At 44.3% G+C, this 15,768-nt stretch overlaps 1 protein-coding gene across 1 annotated transcript in view; it reads right to left on the bottom strand.

Annotated features, from left to right (window-relative positions):
* LYN (LYN proto-oncogene, Src family tyrosine kinase) overlaps window positions 1–15,768 on the bottom strand; it is a 123,734-nt gene that overhangs the window by 84,134 nt on the left and 23,832 nt on the right. The gene's annotated exons all lie outside the window — the stretch shown is intronic.

The raw sequence follows: 15,768 nt of genomic DNA, 5'->3' as shown, positions 1-15,768 counted from the left end.
GATGTCACATGTTCCCATAAGGAAGAGGACTCTGATGATGGGCACTAGAAATCCACCATGAACCCTGCCAAACATTTAAACATAGCAATTTCTAAGATATACAAGAAGCAGGCTTGGAAAGAAACCCAAAAGGTAAAATTACCAGTTTTTAATTAGGATTCACTAGAACACTGCTCTGATGTGGAATCAGCCCCTAGAGACCATCAAGCCCCAAGCAGGGAGGTCTGAACAAGAAATCCAGAAGCTGCAACTCAAAAAAACTCTAAAAGTGGAGAAAGGCATAAGTCTACTTACTGAACAACCGACTTCTGACCATAAAAGATTAAATAATATTAAAAGTGGTGAGAATTCAAAGTCAGAATTTCAGAAGCAGAGCACTAAATTGGGGTATTGACTATAGCGGGCCCAAATCTTGGGAGTAGCTGAGCAGTATTAGGTGCAGGACACAATGTGAAGCAAAGGTACCTTTATGCCTTCTTTGCAGTTCTCCGATTTTGAAGCTAGCTAAGGGCCTGTTCAGCCTGCAGGGGTACATCTATACTGCAATAAAAGACCTGCAGCACAGCAGTGGCTGTCCTGGGTCAGCTGGCTGAGGCTTGGGCTGCAGGGCTATAGAAGAGCAGTGTAGTTGTTTGGGCTCAGGCTGGAGGCTGAACACAGACCCCAAACAACTACACTATTTTTAGCTCCACAGCTGGAGCCCCTTGAGCCTGGGGCCCATCTGCTGGTGTACAGCAACTGGAAGAGCAAGTCCAGGCCAATCTATGACACAGTCCTTAGCCACAGGCTGTGTGTATCAGGGTAGGGAACTGGAGGGAGGGGGTGTGACGGGGTGTACCAGGCCCTTTGAGGCCTCCTGCTCGAGGCCCTGTGGTCCTACCAAACTGTGCCCCAAGAAAGGAGTGGCTAAGGTGGGTCTGTCAGGCCTGCCTAGAGAGGTCGCATAGAAGCAGCCAGTCAGAGGCCAACAGGCTCAGATAAAAGGAGGTGCAGGGGCTGAGCGTGTCAGTCTCTGGCTGGGACCAGAGGAGCAAGGAAGGGTGCTTGAGAGAGAGACATGGAAGACAGGTTCTGGTGGCATTTGCATTCAGTGAGGAGGAGGATCTGAGAGACACAGCCCTGAGGTAAGGGTGAAGAGAAAATATGGGAAAAGGCCCAGGGAATAGTAGCAGCAAATTGAAGGCAGTGGTACCAGGCTGTTATAGGGTCCCTAGGTTGGGACCTGAAGTAGTGGGCAGTGCTGGGTTCCCTCACAGTCACTGGGTAAGTGGTCTAAGCCCCGAGAAGGGGACAAATCTCCTTTAGAAGCCCAAGCACAGCACTGGATTTAAAGGGTCCAGAGATGAGGCTGAAGACCCTGGTGAGGGCCAACAGTTTGTTGGACTTTTGCTACTCTGGAATGGTTAATCCATTTTAGACTGTGTGACTTGGCCAAAGGGCTGAAGTACTGAAGATCCACCTAAAGAGGTCAACAACCTATGGGAGGCGCCTGGGGCAGGACAGCTTGCAGCATCACACTCAGCCAACAGGAAGCACCGACGAGAGGGGATGTATCCGGACCACACTGAGCTCCAGCTATTTTTTCTGTTGCTTGGTCTCTGGAAGGCTATAGCAGTCTGAGCATAAAGTTAAAGCAGCTCCAAATCAGTCCTGTAATGATGCTGAAATACAGGTGGCTTAAAGCCACCTTTGCCTCCTCTCCTCCATACCTTCACTTAGCACAAGAATGCAGAAACTCAAAACTGGGGCTGATGTTTATCCCTGACATCTATACTGCCACTCAGGGTATGTCTACACTGCAGCAGCACAGCTAGGGCACTCTAGGCGGCATCTATGCTACCATGGCATCAATGGAAGGGCAGTTGTGGAATCCCTGTCATTTTAAACAGTAAGTTAGACAAACACCTATCGGGAATGATATTTTGTCCTGCCGCTGTGCAGAGGGCTCGACTAGATGACCTGTTGAGGACCCTTCCAGCCCCTACGTTTCCATGATTCTATCAACAAGAAACATCTTTTCAAGAAGATTTGACTAATATGAAGAGCGGTTGGATTTGGGATATATATTCTGTGTTTTGTAAGAAAAATAAACAGAGGTGTGGTTATTCTTAGCAGAAAAATCTTCCCAGGTCAAGTAATAGATAAAGAAAGTAGATGCATACCTATCTCAGGAACTATAGCTAGGCAAGAAACTGCCTATACAAACATATTCACCACATGAAAACACTTTAATAATTTTTTTGTTCAGACCAGCTCTGCATCTCAGGGGCATTTTATTGGTGACAGTGCACTTTAATTGGGTCTCCCATCTAAAGCTAGTAAAAAAGTCTAAATAATAAAACAACTTGTGCAGGTCAGAAAACATGAAAAGAGATACCCCAAATCTATCACTGAAATGCTGGAGAGAGAGACTGTCATATGAGAGTATCAGAGGGTAGCCGTGTTAGTCTGGATCTGTTAAAAGCAACAAAGAGTCCTGTGGCACCTTATAGACTAACAGACGTATTGAAGCATAAGCTTTCATGGGTGAATACCCACTTTGTCAGACGCATGTAGTGGAAGTTTCCATAGGCAGGTATAAATATGCAGGCAAGAATCAGTCTAGAGATAACGAGGTTAGTTCAATCAGGGAGGATGAGGCCCTCTTCTAGGAGTTGAGGTGTGAATACCAAGGGAGGAGAAATTGCTGTTGTAGTTGGCAAGCATTTCGGTCTTTGTTTAATCCTGAGCTGATGGTGTCAAATTTGCAAATGAACTGAAGTTCAGCAGTTTCTCTTTGAAGTCTGGTCCTGAAGTTTTTTTTTTTTTTTTTTGCAGCAGGATGGCTACCTTTAAATCTGCTATTGTGTGTCCAGGGAGGTTGAAGTGTTCTCTTACAGGTTTTTGTATATTGCCATTCCTAATATCCGACTTGTGTCCATTTATCCTTTTACGTAGGGATTGTCCAGTTTGGCTGATGTACATAGCAGAGGGGCATTTCTGGCACACAATGGTGTATATTACATTGGTGGACGTGCAGGTGAATGAACCGGTGATGTTGTGGCTGATCTGGTTAGGTCCTGTGATGGTATTGCTGGTGTAGATATGTGAGCAGAGTTGGCATCGAGGTTTGTTGCATGGATTGGTTCCTGAGTTAGAGTTACTATGGTTGCTGGTGAGAATATGCTTCAGGTTGGCAGGTTGTCTGTGGGCGAGGACTGGCCTGCCTCCCAAGGCCTGTGAAAGCGAGGGATCGTTGTTCAGGATGGGTTGTAGATCACTGATGATGTGTTGGAGAGGTTTTAGCTGACGACTGTAGGTGATGGCCAGTAGAGTTCTGTTGGTTTCTTGGGCTTGTCTTGCAGCAGGCGGCTTCTGGGTACACATCTGGCTCTGTTGATTTTTTTTTCCTTATTTCCTCGTGCGGGTATCGTAGTTTTGAGAATGCTTGGTGAAGATCTTGTAGGCGTTGGTCTCTGTCTGAGGGGTTGGAGCAAATGTGGTTGTACCTCAGCGCTTGGCTATAGACGATGGATCGTGTGGTGTGTCCAGGATGGAAGCTGGAGGCATGAAGGTAGGCATAGTGATCGGTGGGTTTTCGATATGGGTTTTTGGGTGTTAACGTGACCATCACTTATTTGTACCATGGTGTCTAGGAAGTAGACCACCTGTGTAGATTGGTCTAGACTGAGGTTGATGGTGGGGTGGAAGCTGTTGAAATTGTGATGGAATTCTTCCAGAGTCTCCTTCCCATGGGTCCAGATGATGTCCTCAATGTAGCGTAGGTAGAGAAGGGGCATGAGTGGACGAGAGCTGAGGAAACGTTGTTCCAGGTCAGCCATAAAAATGTTGGCATATTGTGGAGCCATGCAGGTGCCCATAGCGGTGCCACTGGTCTGGAGGTATATATTGTCACCAAATTTGAAATAATTGTGCGTGATGATAAAGTCACAGAGCTCAGCAACCAGTTGTGCTGTGGCATCATCAGGGATACTGTTCCTGCCAGCTTGTATTCCATCTGTGTGTGGGATGTTTGTGTAGAGAGCCTCCACATCTATAGTGGCTAGGATGGTGTTTTCTGGAAGATTACCAATGCACTGTAGTTTTCTCAGGAAATCAGTGGTGTCACGGAAATAGCTGGGAGTGCTGGTGGTGTAGGGTCTGAGTAGAAAGTCCACATATCCAGACAGTCCTTCAGTGAGAGTGCCAATTCCAGACATGATGGGGCGTCCAGGATTTCCAAGTTTGTGGATCTTGGGTAGTAGATAGAATAACCCCAGTCAAGGCTCTAAGGGTATGTTGATTTGTTCCGGTGTTAGTGTATGGAGTGTCCTGAGTAGATGGTGTCAAATTTGCAAATGAACTGCATCAGCTCAGGATTAAACAAAGACTGCGAATGGCTAGCCAACTATAAAGGCAGTTTCTCCTCCCTTGGTGTTCACACCTCAACTTCTAGAAGAGGGCCTCATCCTCCCTGATTGAACTAACCTCGTTATCTCTAGACTGATTCTTGCCTGCATATTTATACCTGCCTCTGGAAATTTCCACTATATGCTTCTGACGAAGTGGGTATTCACCCACAAAAGCTCATTCTCCAATACGTCTGTTAGTCTATAAGGTGCCACAGGACTCTTTGTCGCTTTGTCATATTTGAGGATTCAGTGTTTGTTTTACAGAATAGCTTTTGTGTTTTGGTGGCCTGGATGTCACTGGTAAGACTTCCATAGACTTTGGATTAAGCCCCCAGACTGTAAACATTTACATAAGGTATGAAAAAAGGGGATAGTGATATTATTATTGGCCACATTATGTCACTTTATGGGCTAATGTACACACTGCGGGGAAGAAAAAGAAGGAACTTACTGGACAGTATAGAACCTGAACACAGGCAAAAAAAATTGAAAAGGCCTATATAAGGTCTTATATGGCCCCTCTATCACCAGACTATCTGAGGGCCTTCTGTGGGTGTCCTTGAATACGAAAAACTGAATAACACATAGGATATTAGTGATAGTACCAGATGTGGAATAGGCAAAGCAATAATTTGAGGGAGATCACTTAGACTGGCTAGTCCTTTAATTTAAAAAGGAGGGGAAATCATTGTGTTGAACAAAAGTGTAAAGACTGAAAGGTCTTCATAAGAGTACAGGCAGTCAGAAGCAATGCAGAGCACTTGGAAATGTAAGGACGACAGTTAAAACATGCTATTAAATAAAAAGCAGAGTGCAAAATAAAATTGGTTTAAAGAACCTCTCATAAAGAGGTCAGCAAATCTTATGAAGTACTTGCATATCTCAATTTGTGGATTGGGCTTCAATAAAAAGGTACATTAAAATGAATGGGTTTGGAGAGCGCGAGACTGAGCTAGGGGTTTGAAATCTGAGTCCAACAGTGCCAACAAGTGGAAACGTTTTTTCCTATAGAAATTCCACCATTTGCATGATTAATGGTTGCATTATTTCTCCTAGTTTTATTTTTAATTGAAGAATTATCAAGTAGTTTAGGTCCAGATTGTTAGCCTGTTTTATAATCAATCAGTTTTCATAGTCTGATTGAAATCCAGAAGACATTTTCTATTAAAAAAAAAAATCCAGTCTTTCCCCAAGATTTCTTTCTCCCTCCTCTTTTAATACGAAAGGTAAGAGGTAAGAGCAATGTATTTTGGCTTTTTTTTCTTTCTTCCATGACAAACATTTTGGTGTGGCTATCTTAGAGGAGGCCATCCAGCTAACAAAAAGCACAAGATCATTTACAAATCCTATTCCTCAATGTGCTGTTGATATGACCGAGGAGATATTTGACAAGCAAGAAAACAGAAAAGGGAAAAATAATCTAGTAAAGAAATGTTATTTTCAAGCTTGAACACTATGGGGATCACACACACACCCACCCACCCACCCCCTGGATATTCTGCAGTCACTATCAGACTTTTTTTCTGGGTAAAAATCAGTAGTGGTGGGTAGTGAATCTATTTAGCTGTTTTTAAAAGGTTAGGAGTACAAACAGTTAGTTTCCCAGCTGTTAATTTTTACTCCCATTACTCTTAAATGGCTTTGATTATTTTTAATGGAAATTTGCAGCCTACTAGTTCATATTCTGGACCAATGCTCTAAGAAGTTAAAATGACTCCATTTTTAAATACTTCAGGGAGGAAAAAAAAAATCTATATATTGACTCAATCTCTTTTTGAACACCAGACAGACTAAAATTATATACACTCTATGGTTAAAGCAGGAAAAGTTATCTGTGGGAAAGATGCCAATGGTGAGACTAATCCACAGCCTATTAGATCTCATTGTATTGAAATGTTCCTAATGCACATCCTAAATTTACCCTTCATTATTTCACCTTGTTAATGCTAGTTACCCTTGTACCACTCCTCCTTAGTAGAAAAATGCTTACTGGGAGCTTCCCTAGTTCTGAGGTTTGAGAAACAGGGAGTTTCTTGGTTAGATTGTGATTTTGTGGGTATGTTTAATATTGGATTCAACTTCCCCCATCTTTTTTGTTGGTCAGGAATTCTTCATTGTTTATTTCTTCCTGCTCCAAAGTGAGTGGATAGCCTGTTGATTACCTGAAGCAAATCCCTCCAGCACTGGCAGTCCGCTTTAAAAGCTCTTGCCATTAGCTAGGCTTTGGTGGCATGGCACTAGTGAAATAGACCTAAAGAAAGAGGAAGCTGCCTGCACATGTCCTACAGTACATACAATTTGCCTTTTTCTAGGCATGTCAAATTAACTGAAGAGTCTTTGGAAGAACAGGGATACCATAAAAAAAATTGAAGACACACCTGGGATCCATTAGAAACTAAAGAGCGGATCCATGTGTTTCTTTGTTCACATGAATATAATTCTAAGAAACAGAGGAAACTAGCTGTATCCAAGGGGTATTCATATGTCACTCATGATGTGCATAAGAAGTAGCAAGCATGGTCTGAGTGAGCTTTCCCTGACATCTATGAGCTAGGGTGGTGGTGGTGGTGTGTGAAAGGACTTCAGGAACAGACCATATTTGCATAAACATTCTATCTGCAGGAGAGAGAGCTGCTTTGCCAAAGTGATCAATGTTGGCTGCTATTGGGTTACAAGTAACTTTAGTCTTGAGTGCAGGGGTAATTAAATGTTATCCTTATTTTTATGAGTAAAGGACAGCAGAACTGTACTTGGCCTGTCCTGACTGAGGGAACCTCACTCACTAAGCAAGGGCCGTAGGGATGCCAAATCCCAGAGAGAGAGTGGGGACAGCTGTTCCTACCTAGTGGTATGGGCTCTGTCTAAGGAGTCCTAGACACCATTGGACTCTCCTCTTTCCACTGTTTAAAGACAGACCTGGTGAGACTCAACTGAGAGTTCTTGTTTTATTCAGCGATCACTAGAGTCACTGGCAACCATTTTGAGCATAAAATGTTTGAGCCTGTCTTTGAAAACTTGTACCAGAAAGTGTCATATGCATTGTGGACATTTCAAATAAATGAAAGCCTCTTGGCTAATCTAGTTTGCCTAAGTTTTTCCCAATTCTACTGCTTCTGCTAAGAGTGAACAGATAATATTACTGTGAGCCAGATTCTCTGCTGAACACAGAGGTGGCATCAAGGAGCCATTCTTTGGCCTGGGAACTGCTCTAACTTGTACCAGCAGGCAAAGGACCCTAAAGGACTAGTCAGGGCACAGCTCCGGCCACTACTCCTCCCCACCTCTCCACTTCCCATCAAAGCCATTTGGCAAAGGCCTTCAGGGAGGTTGGCATAGGAGCAGGCTAGCATGACTACACACACGAGGGACTCCCCCAACATGGATAATATCCCCAGCAAAGGAGCTAGGGCTAGACTCCATCCTTTTTGGGTCTCAGGAGGAATGGGGTACAGCAGGCCAGAGAATCTGGCCCCACCTGTTTTCGTAGTTCTTGGTTTCATAAACAGTGCAGTCAGATGGTTAGTCTTCCCTTCAACTGTGGATTTAGGCTGGAAAGAACATTTTAAAAGTTATGAATATTTTCACTCCTCAAGGATTTCTAAATGATTTCTATTAAATGTGCATTGATTTGGATGTAGACTATAGGACTGATCAACAGCTAACGTTTTCTCCAGTTTATTATAATAAACACACTGATTAGTCAGAAAAATAGGTGTCTGTGTCTTGTAATCTGCAGCCTACTGTTCAGGGTAAATATCTGCTTGGCTGAGTTATAAAGTAACAGGGAAAACTGTCAAAGAATCCCAGAAATTTTCACTGGTTAGACTGGTGGATTATTACACACTTTGTTTTGTTTAAAGTCCAAGGCCTTTGAAAATGTGCAGACTGCTCAGACAGTCCTAGATGTCCTGTAGCTCAGTGATGTTGCTTAAAACATCGCTATGCTTTCCCACCGTCTTTGCATAAATGCAAAATGCTGTCAAGGATAGACGTAACCGGACCTCTGAAGTAGCTGCACGCCTTGAAGTGTCAAAACAGTATCTGTCAAGCATGCTGAGGGGGTTACTGAGCAACAACCAGTGGATCTGTCAAGCTCACGATCAGAGGAATAGTTCACAACTCTCCCACTGCAGTAGAAGAAATTTATTACTAGTAGTGACTGCTACTGTTAAACAGCACTGACAACCAAGGAACTGCCAAGTCACAGTTGTTGCACAGCTGCCTTCTGCACATCACATGTGGCTCAGAATTCTTTAAAGTTTGCTAGTAAAAGGACAATTGGCCACACAACCAGCTCACAACCATGTCTGCTGCAATACAGAAAGCTAAGGAATCCTCCATGCCACCGCCACATCTGTTTGTGTTACACAATTTAACTATCTTTGTGAGAAGGAAAAAAGGCTGAATGAAAACATCCATATCAGATGATCTTATGTCACACACCCTGTTAGATTAGCCATTTTCAAAAAGATCCAGGTTGACACTATCCCTATGACTCAGCAGGACCATACTTAGTGGGCCAAACTCTTCACTGATTTAACTCATACATTGTAGCAGAGTTTCAACAGGGATGAAGCTGGACTACTGTGGCTCCTTTATTTTTCTTCTCCCTCCCCGCCTCTTTCTTCTTCTGCCCATGCCAACCTTGCTTCCTCAGGTTTCAGGGTCTGTTTTGCTTCAAGTTAACTTTTCTTTCCCCTCATCCCATCCTCCTTGACCTTTTACCTCTCTGTAACAATCAATTCCTTCCCCCGGTCCACTTCTCCTCACGCCATTTTTCTCCTGGGTGGCCTTTGTGCCACATAATCTACTTTAGCCCTCCCCCAGGCCACTTCCTAAATAAGTTTTCCTTTCTCCCTTTCCATGTTCAACCCTCATTCATCCCTTTTGCCCCCACTTGCCACCAATCAGCAGCAGATAGGGTCCACTTAGCCCCAAGCTAGAACCAAAGTGGGTCCCATACAAGGCTTCTGATCAGGGTGTCACTAATGCACCATGTGCTGCAATTGCTCATTGGCTCTTTCTAATACCCACTAGTCACCCACTTTACAGTAGGAGCAGAAGTTACATGGACTCCTGGCTGACCTGCAGGTTGGACACGTGGAGAAATCTATCACACAGCAACAGCACCTCATATGGTAAGAGCCACAAACAGGATGTTTGATGTGAAGTCAAGCCTCTAATCAGGCCCTGCTGCTGTGGTCAGCCTGTGCACAGACATGTCCAACCATGTGTAAATTCCACCCAGCTCTTAAGGGTCTGAAAAAGATTTTTGGAAACATGATCTTGATTTCCAAAGTTGTGCTTTAGTAAATTATTAAATTCACTGTTCTAATAGGGAAATGTCAGTTTTCATACAAGTGTACAATTAAGGTACAGCATACGAAAAGGGACACGATTAATTACAGGGGTTTAACTTTTGCTGTGGTCAGTTCCTGCCAGAGCAAAATATCTGTGTTGCACTTAAAGACTGAACGCCAAGCAACTATACCCTTGCTTTAGTCAACAAAGCATGGGTCCTTGAATGGGAATTACTAATTGTAGTTTTGGCAAGAGTCCATTATTGACTAATTCTAGTGATCACACAGTTATGGTAACTTAGAATTATATCCTGTAAGGCATGCAAAGAAGGTTAGCACTATTTGTTTAAATAAAGGTCAAGATGTACCTAATGGGAGCGTTTGCTATACTTGAATGCTTGGGTGATTATTTCCCTCCTCCCCCGCAACGTTTTTGTGACTTTAGCACTTCTGAATGAGAAAGTATGGGTTAGTGGACAAGCCTAGGATTTTAGAGACCTGTGTTCAAATCCCTGATATACTTCCCTTATGATGAAGCAGCAAAGAATCCTGTGGCACCTTATAGACTAACAGACGTTTTGCAGCACGAGCTTTCGTGGGTGAATACCCACTTCTTCAGATGCAAGTAGTGGAAATTTCCAGGGGCAGGTATATATAAGCAAGCAAGAAGCAAGCTAGAGATAACGAGGTTAGATCAATCAGGGAGGATGAGGCCCTGTTCTAGCAGTTGAAGTGTGAAAACCAAGGGAGGAGAAACTGGTTCTGTAATTGGCAAGCCATTGGGCAAATCACTGAGCCTGCCTATGCCTTAGTTCCCCATCTGTGAAATGGGGATAATAGCACTTCTCTACCTCACACAGGTGTGTGAGGATAATTACATTAAAGATTCTGAAGTGATTTGAGAGCTGCTGATAGAAGTGCTATATGAGAGCTAGGTATTTTATTATTAATGATGCTGACCTATTTGAATCTTAGGAGGCGGTGGAGGGAGGGAGGGCCCACAGAAGTTAGGATGGAAAATGGAACAGGGTAGCTGGCCCACTACATGAAATCAGGTTCAGCACTCCTATTGCAATCCAGATGAACCCTAGTTTGGTGTAATGAGGTGGGTGAGGCACCTCTGGGAGTTGTAAATGAGAGTTCAGGGTCCAGAGTCTAGCAAAGGAGAGAGTAAAAAGAGCTCAGAGGAAGAGAAGAGCTGGGCTGGGCTGAGAGTTTCAGGGAGGAAATGCCCCTGATGGAGAGAGAGTGGTGAGTTCCCTGGTTGAGCAGTGGAGCCAGATCGGAATGGTGAAGGCAGTCAGGAGGTCATCCACAAACTTCCCCAGGCCAGAGAGCCCTGGCCAGAAAGTGCTGAAAGCTGAGACCAGCAGAAGGAAATGCCTGCTGGCTGGAGGCCAGAGACGGCTGAAGGCTGGGCAAATGATCCTGCTGATGTCTCCAGGCAGGAACTGGAATCCTAAAAACAGTGAAAGAAACAGGGCAGAGCAAGACCCCAGCTAGAGGGACTAGAGTGAGGCTGGAAAGGTTGTATTGAGTTTATTTGAAGAGTGAAGAGGGAAACTGAATCAAGGAGCCACTTTCAAGGCTGCCCTGGAGCCACAATGGAGTGCCTAGGAGGAGGCCATGTGTTTACAGGGGACAACAAATGAAACACACAGGAATGGGAACGCAGGTCATAAATTCAAAATGAGGTTATTGGATGGAGATACCAAGCAGAGACCCCCAAACAGAACTCACTGCTCCATGAAGGAGTCCAACGAGTCAGGGGACACTGGCCAGAGGAACTTTGCCTGGATACATAAGAGTTGCAGAGCTTCCTCCTCCTAAACTGATAGTGATATGTCCATCTTGGCGGCCAGTGCCAGGAGGAGGTCTCATGACTTTGTGGTATAGATGAGGGGTGCTTCAATGAAGACATGGGGAAAAGTGCACCTAGAACCTCAGCAGGAGGTTCTAGAGGAGCTGCAACACAGTGCACTGGTGACAAGCATATGCCGGGGTTTCCATCAGTCTAAGAAAAGTTGAGGTTTTGGGGACATCTGAACCATGCCAGCCACATGCCCATGCTCCTCACTCCATGCAGGAGCTGCTAACTAATATCCCTAGCTTGTTAAGTGCACCAGGGTTCCTCACCCTCGCAGGTGGAAGAACATCCCACCACTTGATATCAGGGTGGGACATGAAGACAAGGAAATGCACTGCCTGGGGTGTGAGCACCTAGTGATGGTATCTAGGTATGGTGCAGACTATCATTAAGCTGGCTGGGATGGTCAGGAGGGCTCATGGCACAGGGCTGGCAGGAAGCACCTTCTTGCAGGACTCGCTTGTGAAAAGCGGGAGAGTTAGGGCAGTTTTCACCTCTGGAGCACACAATGTGATACACAGGGTGGGTGGACAACCCCATGCACTGGGCAAGCACCATACGGTCCAACTAGTCCTGTCTGTCAGGGACCTGGAGGTCTCTCATTAAAGTAACATCAGCAAGTACCAACTTCTGGTGCCCTAAGACAACCTCCACCACCTGTGCAGGAAGTTGGGTCTTCCTCCCAGTAGCCATCATGCACTTGGTTGTTGAAATAAACTTTCAGGGCCTGGAATAAAGATAGATAGCTCAGAGGTTTGGTGGAGGAGCCCAGTGAATGCATAGCAAGTCTCCACCTGCTCCCAGACTCCCTGCTCCTGGGTCACAGGGATCATGTCATTGGCCTATATGCTTACAGAGCCACCTGCAAGTGTGCTTTTCAGAGCACCAATCCCACCATCCTCTTGCAGAGGAAATGGATAAAGGTGGCAATAACTGTTTGTTAACTGGACTAAGCAGTAGCCCTAGCAGTGTATATGCTATCATATGTTACGCTAAAACAATTTACAAAATTATGAAGGCATAAACACCTGAAGTTCTGTGTATACATGATGTGCTTCTGTGTATTCTAGGTGCACTGAAGAATAGACTCTAGAAGAAATGTAACAGCTGTGAGAAGCCCATCACACCATACACTTTAAAAAAAAAACCTGCATTGTGTGTGACATGCCTGACAATTTTTAAAAGCTTTTTTCCCTTAAGGAACAAGGAAACATGCTTATTTTTTGTGAGCCAATTAAATTACTGTCAGGTCACCACTGCATACAAGCAGCCTGAATCTTCTGTTCATAAACACATTCCTAAACCAGTTTTGTTAGGTGCTCTCTGATGTATAAAGAGAATTAATTGTGTGATTAGACCTATTAAATGATGAGAGCATAATGAAAGTGCTAGTACAGTAACCAATAAGACATTCACAGCCAGCTGGATAAGTAATCTTATGAAAAAATACCATCTGAAATAGGGTACACGTTTTTCCTTTAGTGTCTTTCACAAGACTTTACAGAACTAACACAGAGTGTTAAGGATAGTGTGAGGAAAAATTAAGAGGGAAAAGAAAGGTAAATCTTAAAATGAGATTTGAAGAGAGGTGGAGACAATGAAGCTGACAACGCTGTCCCAGATGGAAGACGACTGACAACAATATGAGGGGACTGGATGTAGGTTGGTGGTAGATGAACAAAGGGAATGAGAAGAAGAGCAGAGAGGGGAAAAGTCTCTGAGGGAGGCTGCAGTAAGGCCACAAGGAAATTCCTCAGTGGTTCTTCTCTTGTTAGTGAGAAGTTAGGAAACCAATATCACTCACTCAAGAACAGGGCCAGCTCTACCATTTTTTGTGCCCCAAGTAAAAAAAAAAAAGCTGCCCAGACTGTGCCACCCCAAGAATGGACAGAATGCCACCCCAAGCACGTGCTTCCTCCGCTGGTGCCTGGAGCCAGCCCTGCTCAAGATAATCTGTTTAAAACTCCTTCTCCACATATCTTTTATTACTGCAGTAGGACCTTGAGGTCTCAGTCAGGAGTCAGGGCCCCATTGTATTAGGCACTGTACAAACAGTAAAAACCAATGTGACAAAAGCAGCAAAGAATCCTGTGGCACCTTATAGACTAACAGACGTTTTGCAGCATGAGTTTTCATGGGTGAATACCCACTTCGTCGGATGCACGTAGTGGAAATTTCCAGGGGCAGGTATATACATGCAAGCAAGAAGCAAGCTAGAGATAACGAGTTCCTCCTCTACCTTGGTAGGTCCTGCACTTATTAGCAGATTTGCTCACCTCACAAATTCATCCTGTGGGTAGAAACCACAGTCGAGGTCAATTCCTCCTATGTTTGATCAGGAGTTGGGAGGAACCCAGGCCCACCCTCTACTTCGGGTTCCAGCCCAGGGCCCTATGGACTGCAGCTGTCTAGAGTGCCTCCTGGAACAGCTGCACAACAGCTACAACTCCCTGGGCTACTTCCCCATGGCCTCCTCCCAACACCTTCTTCGTCCTCACCACCAGACCTTCCTCCTGGTGTCTGATAACACTTGTACTTCTCAGTCCTCCAGCAGTGTGCTTACTCACTCTCAGCTTCTTGCACGCCTCTTGCTCCCAGTTCCTCACACACACTTCCTCTCCTCTGGCTCCCTTTGGCCTGACTGGAATGAGCCCTTGTATAGCATCAGAGGGGCCTTAATTAGAGTCAGGTGCTTAACTGCCTCACCTGACTCTTAGCAGCTTAATTGGAGTCAGGTGTTCTCATTAGCCTGGAGCAGCCCCTGCTCTGGTCACACAGGGAACAGAAAACTGCTCATCCAGTGGCCAGTATATCTCCCTTCGACTACTCTGCTGTTCCCAACTGGCCTGGGTCTATCACAACAAAGAATCCCTTCCCCACAGAATTTCTGGTCTAGGGATATGACAATAGATGGCAAAAGAGAGCTCATTCAGACCACTGGCTTACAAGCGGCCTAACCAATGCCCATGAGTAGTGACTTGTAGGCATCATGGCAGAGGTAGGTGGTAGCTTGGCAAACTGTTAACAAATCAGCAGCTATTGATATGATGGTATTTTTGGATGAATCCTCAGCCAAGATTCAAGATAAAACAGCCACTTATCAATAAAGGCCAGCAGATAGGAACATGTTACATAAGAACAGCCGTACTGGGTCAGACCAAAGGTTCATCTAGCCCAGTATCCTGTCTACCAACAGTGGCCAATGCCAGGTGCCCCAGAGGGAGTGAACCTAACAGGTAATGATCAAGTGATCTCTCTCTTGCCATCCATCTCCATCCTCTGACAAACAGAGGTGAGGGACACCATTCCTTACCCCATCCTGGCTAATAGCCATTAATGGACTTTACCTCCAGGAATTTATCCAGTTCTCTTTTAAATGCTGTTATAGTCCTAGCCTTCACAACCTCCTCAGGTAAGAGTTCCACAAGTTGACTGTGCGCTGTGTGAAGAAGAACCTCCTTTTATTTGTTTTAAACCTGCTGCCCATTAATTTCATTTGGTGACCCCTAGTTCTTGTGTTATGGGAATAAGTAAATAACTGTTCCTTATCTACTTTCTTCACATCACTCATGATTTTATATACCTCTATCATATCCCCCCTTAGTCTCCTCTTTTCCAAGCTGAAAAGTCCCAGCCTCCTTAATCTTGCCTCATATGGAACCCGTTCCAAACTCCTAATAATTTTAGTTGCCCTTCTGAACCTTTTCTAGCACCAGTATATCTTTTTTGAGATGAGGAGACTACATCTGTATGCAGTATTCAAGATGTGGGCATACCATCAATTTATGTAAGGGCAATAATACTTCTTATTCTCTATCCTCTTTTTTATGATTCCTAACATCCTGTTTGCTTTTTTGACCGCCTCTGCACACTGCATGGACATCTTCAGAGAACTATCCATGATGACTCCAAGATCTTTTTCCTGATTTGTTGTAGCTAAATTAGCCCCCCATCATATTGTATGTATAGTTGAGGTTATTTTTTCCTATGTGCATTACTTTACATTTATCCACATTAAATTTCATTTACCATTTTGTTCCCCAATCACTTAGTTTTGTGAGATCTTTTTGAAGTTCTTCACAGTCTGCTTTGGTCTTAGCTATCTTGAGCAGTTTAGTGTCATCTGCAAACTTTGCCACCTCACTCTTTACCCCTTTCTCCAAATCATTTATGAATAAATTGAATAGGATTGGTCCTAGGATTGACCCTT

Source organism: Mauremys reevesii, linkage group 2 (genome assembly GCF_016161935.1).
Source record: "Mauremys reevesii isolate NIE-2019 linkage group 2, ASM1616193v1, whole genome shotgun sequence".
NCBI classification, from domain to species: Eukaryota; Metazoa; Chordata; order Testudines; family Geoemydidae; genus Mauremys; species Mauremys reevesii.
Note: the sequence above shows the minus strand (reverse complement) of the source record. Positions and strands in the feature narration are given on the sequence as shown.